Raw genomic sequence first — 6894 nt, forward strand, 5'->3', positions numbered from 1 at the left:
TGTGTTTGTGTGTGTGTGTGTGTTTGTGTGTCTGTGTGTGTGTGTGTTTGTGTGTGTGTGTGTGTGTGTCTCTATGTATGTGCATGACTCTGTGTGACTGCAAGTGTGTGTGTGTGTGTGTTTGTGTGTCTCTGTGTGTGTGTGTGTGACTGCAAGTGTCTGTGTGTGTCTGTGTTTGTGTGTCTCTATGTGTGTGTGTGACTGCAAGTGTGTGTGTCTGTGTTTGTGTGTCTGTGTGTATGACTGAGTGTGTGTACTCTGTGTGTGACTGTATGTTTAGGAGTGTACGTGTGGCTGTGTGTGTGTGACTGTGGCTGTGTGTGTGTAAGTGCCCTGTGTGTTTGTGTGTGTGAGTGACCGGTGCATGCGACTCTGGCTGTGTGTGTGACTGTGTCTGTAGTTGTGTGTGTCAGTGCCCTGTGTGTCTCTGGGTGTTTATGCACCCTGTGTGTGACTGTTTGTGTGTGTGTGGCTGTGTTTGTCTGACTGTGACTATGCCATGCATCCTCTGTGTACGAGTGTGACTGTATGTGTAAGTCTGTGTGTGACTGTGTGTGTGTCGCGTGTGACTGTGCGTGTAGTGTGTCCTCTGTGTATGTGACTGCGTTGTGTGTTTGTTGTGTGTCCTCAGTGTACCTGGTACATGACTGTGTGTGTGATGTGGTGAGTGCGTGAGTGTTCTGTGTGTGTGATGTGGTGAGTGTGTGTTCTCTGTGTGTGTGATATGATGTGTGAGTGTTCTCTGTGCGTGATGTGGTGGGTGTGTAAGTGTGACTGTGTCCTGTGTGTGATGTGATGGGTGTGTAAGTGTGACTGTGTCCCGTGTGTGTGCCCATGCCCTGGGCAGTGCCATGGAGGGAGTGCGTGACCTGTGTAAGTGTGACACGTGTGAGAATCTGCTGTGTGTGTGCAACTCCACACGTGTGTGCAACTCCACGTGTTAGCAAACTGTGGCTGTGATGGCTCCCGAGTGTCACCACCCCAAGGCAGGTGTTGCTACCCCCCGCGTGCACACCAGTAGTGCCTCCCTGTTGTCCTCCAGGGTCTGCTGGCACTGCCAGGAGGGGATGGGGACAAGGGGGACCAGGTTGTCACCCCAGCACCCCGTGAGGAGCCCCGGCCAGCTGGTGTGACTGGGAGCGCTCCCAGGACAACCCCGCCGTGCTTCCCGGTGCTTCCTATCGGCCACGGTGGGATGTTCCCGGGCAGTTTGGGGTTGTTTTGAACAGCATTCCACCGGCTGTGCCCAGCATTTATTTTCCAGGAGGATTTTCCCAGCTGGGGCTCACTGATGTCACAGGTCACTGACCTCTTTGCTCCTTGCTGCTGCCAGGGGGGACATTTTGGGAGCAAAGGATGCCGCGCAGGGTTTGGCTTGAGGTGGTGGTCAGTAGGAGAGGTGGAGTCGTGCAAGTGTGTTAGAGGGAGGCAGGAATGTGCTGCAGCCTTGGGCTCAGGTGCTGGGATACCCATTTGGGTGTTTTGGGATCCGTGGCTGTTAAGGAATAGCTCACGCTCGGAGTGACTTTGGTACAGGAGGGGACGGTGGTGACCAGGGCGTGGTTTTGTGTCTCTACCCTCGTTAAACCACGTGGCCTCGAAGCCCCAAATCCAGAGGATTCACGGGATGTGGGATCAGGTGCGTGGAAATTCCTGTGCTCTGGCAGGGAAGTGCTGAGGAAGCATTGGGAATGCCCACCACTGCCCCCCCCCCCCAGCCTGTCCTTCCTGGCTAACGCTCCCTGAGATTTGCATTAATTAAGTTATGGCTGTTAATTAATATATATAAAATACAACTTAATAATGAAGTTACGCTGAGCAGAGCAGCAGCTTGGGCGGGAGTTGGATTTGAGAGGGGGTGTGGTGTTGACACCTGTGTCTAGATGCTGAAATGTCTGGAATAAGGATTTATCCTTGATTTCTTTAGGCATAACTGCAGCAATGGGATGCTTACATGTCCTTAAAAAAAATCCTTGATAGTGAGAATAGCATCTTCCTGGGATGGCTTGTAGCTCTGACAGGGCTTAGTGTTAGGCTTGGCAGTTGGGTTAATGCTTGGACTTGATTACCTTAGAGGGCTTTTCCAACCTAAATAGCTCTGGGATCCTGGGAATGTTTGCATCTCCTCCTGGCTCTTGCTCCCATGCAGCAACATCAGTACCAGACCCCGCATAGGTGCCCTCATGCAGAGTCTCTGGGAGCAGCTTTTCTCTCCTTTTCTGCTTTTTCCCTCTTTTCTCCTTTTCTCTGGAGCAGGTTGCCCAGGGAAGCTGTGGCTGCCCCATCCCTGGAAGTGCCCAAGCTGGGCTAGTGAGAGGTGTCCCTGCCTATGGCACGAGACGAGCTTTAAGGTCCTTTCCATCCCAAACCATCCATGATTCTGTGATTCCCTCACCCTTTCCAGGGTTTCTGTGCTCTCCCCCCCTTGGGCACTCCCAAGAGGATTCCCACTGTGCTTCTTGATCCCCCATCCCGGAGACCCGCAGCCTCTCCGTGTCCCCTCCGGGCTGGGGATTTTTTTACCAGCAAAGATTCCAGCTTTCCATATGTATATATATATATATATCTCTTTCCAAAATAACCCCGGTCAGGCCGTGGAAGGGAGTGTCCTTTTCAAAAATAGCAGCTTCGTTGCTCTTAATCAAGCGAAGCCGGAGCAGCGCCGAGTGATTGCAGCCGCTGCTTGACATCCTAATTATGTTTTCATTTTAATGAGAGGAAAACTGTTTGAGAAGCTAAAATATTTATTTTATCCTGGTGGGGCTGTTCAGAAGAGCTTGTGTGGATGTTGAGGAGGTGGTTTAGGCACTGTGTGTGGGTTTGTTGTTTTGTTGGTTTTTTTTTTTTAATGGGAAAAACATTTAAATCCAGCAAGGAGCTTTTCGTTGCCAGGGCTGGGAAGGGAGGTGGCAGCTGGAGGAGAGGTCAGGACGTGGAGGGGAATTTGCATCCTCCTCAGTCTTCTTGTTTTCAAGTGGTCTGAAGGTTGTGTCGCCTCCTGGCTCGGTGGGTGGATTTCTGATGGCAGCTGGAATGGGATGAATGCAAATCATCTCAACTGGGAGTCCCTCAGCCTTAGGTTTGGCACCTGACTTTTGTCTCCTTCCCAAAATTCATCCGGAAAACACCTGAGCTTTGCAGGCTGCCCAGGAGGCTCCCCAGGACGTGGTGAGGACATGGGATGGGTTTCCACAGAGTCACAGAATCTCCTTGAGTTGGCAGGGCCCCACCAGGACCATCGAGTCCAACTCCTGGCCCTGCCCAGGACACCCCAACAATCCCACCCTGTCCCTGAGGGTGTTGTCCAAACACTCCTTTAGCTCTGGCACTGCTGCCCTGGGGAGCCTGGTCAGTGCCCAGCCACCCTCTGGAGGAAGAACCTTTCCCTGAGATCCAACCTGACCCTCCCCTGCCACAACTCCAGGCCATTCCCCGGGTCCTGTCCCTGCTCACACAGAGCAGAGATAGGAGCTGCCCCTTTGCTGGGGATGGCAGCTCCCAGGAAAGTTTCGTAGCCAAATGTTGAGTTCCCTGAGTGACCAGTGACGAGTCAGGTTTGAAAGAGGGGGATCAACCTACTTTATGCTTTTTAACTGGGATATATTAATAGGAGCCCCTCTGCTCTGGAGCCAGGCTGGGAGAGCTGGGGGTGTTCAGCTGGAGAAGAGAAGGCTCCAGGGAGACCTGAGAGCCCCTTCCAGGGCCTAAAGAGGCTCCAGGAGAGCTGGAGAGGGACTTTGGACAAGGACCTGGAGGGACAGGACAATGGGGAATGGCTTCCCAGTGCCAGAGGGCAGGGTTAGATGGGAAGGAATTGTTGGCTGTGAGGGTGGGGAGGCCCTGGCCCAGGTTACCCAGAGAAGCTGTGGCTGCCCCATCCCTGCAAGTGTCCAAGGCCGGATTGGACAGAGCTTGCAGCAACCTGGGCTAGTGGAAGGAGGTGTCCCTACCTGTGGCAGGGGGTGGAATGAGATGAGCTTTAAGATACCTTCCAACCGATCTCCGATCTCGGATGGCTGCAACAAGGTGTTTATTGAGAGCAATGTGTTTATTGAGAGCAATGTTTATTGAGAGCCCTTTCCTCTGGACAAGGGCATTACAGGAGGCATCTCCACTGTCAGCCTCAGCTGAGGACCCATCCAATCTGCTCCCTAAAATTTGCAGGGTGAGATTTGAGGTTAAAAAGCACAAAACGTGTCCCCCCTGTGGTTCCCGGCGGAGCCCGAGCAGTGCCATCTGAGCGAGCAGAGGATGCTCTGCTTTTTCTCCCTTCTTGCAAACAATCCCCGCATTAACCCTGCCAGTGTCTGGGCACAGGGCTGGCATTGTTTGGGGACGTTGGAAGCACCGTGCCAGCCTTGGCTGGGGCAAGGAGCACGTGGATCCCTCAGCGCTGGCACGGGGAAAACCCGCCGCCCGCCGCGGACGTGACTTGGAAGTGAAGGCTGGAGGGGCAGGAAGAACCATGAGGAGCAGCGGGGGAGGTTGCTCCTGGGGGAGGTGATGGGATTGATTCCTCTCCCTAAAGGAGCTGCAGGGTGGTTTGGAGACACCCAGGGCAGCTTTGCTGCTTCACTATGAGGCTGCAGGTTTGTTAGACTCCAAACTGCGACCCGCAGCCTGAACTCCCTTTGTGGCCATAAATAACATTTGTTTTTTAGGAAGGAAAAAGCATAAAGCACTTGCAGGACCTGCTGATGGGAGCAGGTCCTGCAGTGGGCACATGCATGTCCTGACAAGTCCCTTTCCTTGGCTTCCCCAACAAAGTGGAGAGACTCGCTCCTAGCAGCTCAGAGCTGGTTTTTAGTGCTCGAGTGATGTCCCAGTTCCATTAACACCACAGCTATCCACGCTGAAGGAGCATTTTGGAGGATACCTGTGGCATCAACCCCCTCCTGTGGTCCTCCTTGCAGCCTGGGGTCCTTAATTTCTCCTGTGCTCCTTGGGGTTGGAGTGATTTCCGTGGATTTCTGTAGTGATTTCTGTGGATTTCTGTTCCTGTGGGCTCGTAAAGGAAAGCGTGGGAGGATGGAAAGGGATGTGTGTGGATGTCTCACAGCAACATGGAAATGAAGCAGCACGTGAAATCCCTTTGCTGCCTGGGGGGGGCTGCAGGTCCAGGTGTTCCCAGGGTAAAGTCAGTTTTTCATGGATCAAAGAGCTGACCAGAAAACTTTTGACTCTTTCATCCTGTCCTTGGATTCACTTTATTTTTCCTCTGCTGATAAAGTTGGCATTTTGGGTGGGTTGTGTGTTTTTGGAAGGAATCACTCATCCCACAAACACCAGGTACTGTCTTTAATCCCAGGGTTTTTGTGGCCAACCTGCTGCTCCTCTGTTAGGAACCCCTTGACCGGTTCCCCCTCACCCCAGGAAATATTTCTATTTTTGACCCAGTGATTCCATGTCAGTTTGTCCCAGGGTTTATTTTTGTGCCGGGAGGCCGTCATTCCAAGCTGGCATATCAACTGCTGGGAGCAGCTCTCATTACCCAGGGAACAAAACCTATTGCAAGTCCTGGGGCTAAATATTCCTGGCTGTTCCTATGGGAGTGGGTGTTCCCGCTCTGCCAGGAGAGAGGTTGCTCCAGATCCAGCAGTGAGAAGGTGGTACATCCCATATCCTCTTGACAAGATCATCAGAGAATCCCAGACTGGTTTGGGTTGGAAAAGACCTTAAAGCCCATCCCCTTCCACCCCCTGCCATGGGCAGGGACACCTTCCACTAGCCCAGGCTGCTCCAAGCCCTGTCCTACCTGGCCTTGGACACTTCCAGGGATGGGACAGCCACAGCTTCTCTGGAAATTCCATCCCAGTCCCTCCTGGGCAGGATTTCCTTCCCAATATCCCCTCCAACCCTGCCCTCTGGCAGTGGGAAGCCATTTCCCCTCGTCCTGCCACTCTCTGCCCGTATAAAAAGTCCCTCTCCCTCCTTTTAAAAGCCCCCAAAAGCTCGTAATCCTGAGCTTTTCCTTCTCCAGGGACTCCACCAGGTGAAACTAAAGAGTCCATTCATCACCTCCTGAATGAAAACCTGGATCCTACAGAGAAAAAAAACCCGTTTTAGCTTCCCCAGAGCCCCCAAACAATAGAACAGCTCAGACAGAACCAGCAACATCCTCACCCAGACAACAAAGGGCTGGGCTGGAGCGGTGGCTGGGAGTCCTTTGTGCCTGGAGATCCAGGAATGCCTCGGAGGATGGGACAATTATCCCTCTGGCCCGGGGCCAGGAGCACCAGACAGTTGGTGTTCAGCCACTTGAAACTGGGAATCCCACACCCTGCATTCCCAGCTCCACACTCCAGTGCCCAAAGCTCGTTCCCCGGGCAGGCAGCGGGCACAGCCTGGCATGGGAACGGGATTTCCCACTTCCATGGGAGCAGTTCTCCAGCAGCACAAGGGCAATTCCTGCTGGGAAGCTCTCCAGGATCACTGGAATGAATAAAGACCCCACCACTCTCTTGGATAAGAGCTTGGATACCTTCTCCCATCGTTCCAAGAGGCTCAGCCCTGCCTGGGGTGCCACTTCCAAGGATTAAATCCCCCTGGATTAAAATCCCCTTCTTGTTCTCACCCTCAAAAAAACAAAGCCCTAAAGGGCCAGATACACCAACAATAAATCTGTGGGAGAAGGGAGGTGAGGAGAGATGTGGATCCTGACAACTTCCAGGCTCCAGCTGCTGCTCCAAGGACCTGGAGCTGTTCCCTCCAGGAACCAGAACTCACCCAGTTCATCAGGAACTGGAGTTGCAGGACAAGGGGGAGTGGGTTCAAACTGAAAAAGGGGAAATTTAGGTGGGATATATGAAAGAAATTCCTCCCTGGGAGGGTGGGGAGGGGCTGGGAAGGAATTCCCAGAGAAGCTGTGGCTGCCCCTGGATCCCTGGAAGTGTC

At 53.1% G+C, this 6894-nt stretch overlaps 1 protein-coding gene across 1 annotated transcript in view; it reads left to right on the plus strand.

Moving 5' to 3' along the window:
• Window positions 1-6894, plus strand: part of SH3BP4 (SH3 domain binding protein 4) — a 33901-nt gene that overhangs the window by 652 nt on the left and 26355 nt on the right. The window lies entirely within an intron of this gene.

This window comes from Corapipo altera, unplaced genomic scaffold (assembly GCF_003945725.1).
Source record: "Corapipo altera isolate COAL_440 unplaced genomic scaffold, ASM394572v1 158, whole genome shotgun sequence".
NCBI lineage: Eukaryota > Metazoa > Chordata > Aves > Passeriformes > Pipridae > Corapipo > Corapipo altera.